The sequence below is a fragment of the Bactrocera dorsalis genome, unplaced genomic scaffold (assembly GCF_023373825.1).
Source record: "Bactrocera dorsalis isolate Fly_Bdor unplaced genomic scaffold, ASM2337382v1 BdCtg043, whole genome shotgun sequence".
Lineage (NCBI taxonomy): Eukaryota > Metazoa > Arthropoda > Insecta > Diptera > Tephritidae > Bactrocera > Bactrocera dorsalis.
In genome coordinates this window covers 97,457-98,287 of record NW_026038094.1, presented here as the reverse complement: position 1 = coordinate 98,287, position 831 = coordinate 97,457, and positions in this window count along the sequence as shown.

The following is an 831-nucleotide window of genomic DNA, read 5'->3' as shown; positions in this document are numbered from 1 at the left end:
TGAGATAAACTTCGGGAGGATGGAGTTATGTGTAGAAGTTCACGCAAGGGAGGAAAGTTCTCTGTTTGCCATTCACTTGCGAATGGCCAGAAACTATTCTTTTACATACATATGTATGGCTCAAGCAGCTCACGACTTTCGGTCTTAGACCAAGTATCCTCTGTGTAGCCAAAGAGCATCCGTTTGAAGGCGAGCTGAAGTGAGAAGGCGAAAACAATTTTCAAATTGCATACTATAGTGTACCAAAGGTACAATTGAGTAAAAAAAAAAGATTGAGTCGTCACAAAAAAAATCACAAAAACATGCGTGCTTTTCAATAAATAAAGTCTCCTATATATATGTAAAGTGTGGTACCTATCCTTTGATTCAATCTACGTCAATGAAATAAGTTTAGTTATACATTATTAATATCAGCTGACAAATTAGAATTCTTATTTAAACAAAATATGCATATGTAAAAAGTGGGAGGGGAGCCTTGATATACTCGTAAGCACTGTTCCCCATATAAGTATGTCTTATAACTATATATGTATTAAGTTTTAAATTAGCATATTTTAACTGCAAGTGCGTATTTTAATCGTTTGCTGTTTTGCGTCCTCATGGCACTTAGAACTGCGAGTACGAAAACAAATATGGAATTGCGGCGACCTCTGTACACCTGCCTGTGGTGCCGCTCGATGAAATATTAATAAACATTGAATTCTAAACAAGTATGCGTACATACATACATACAAATAAAGAGCCCTTTATGCAAGCTGCCATTTTTGCAAAGAATGTCGAACCATTAGCGTTCTGTTAATTGTGGGGACCTCTTGTGTTATTTGCAGCACT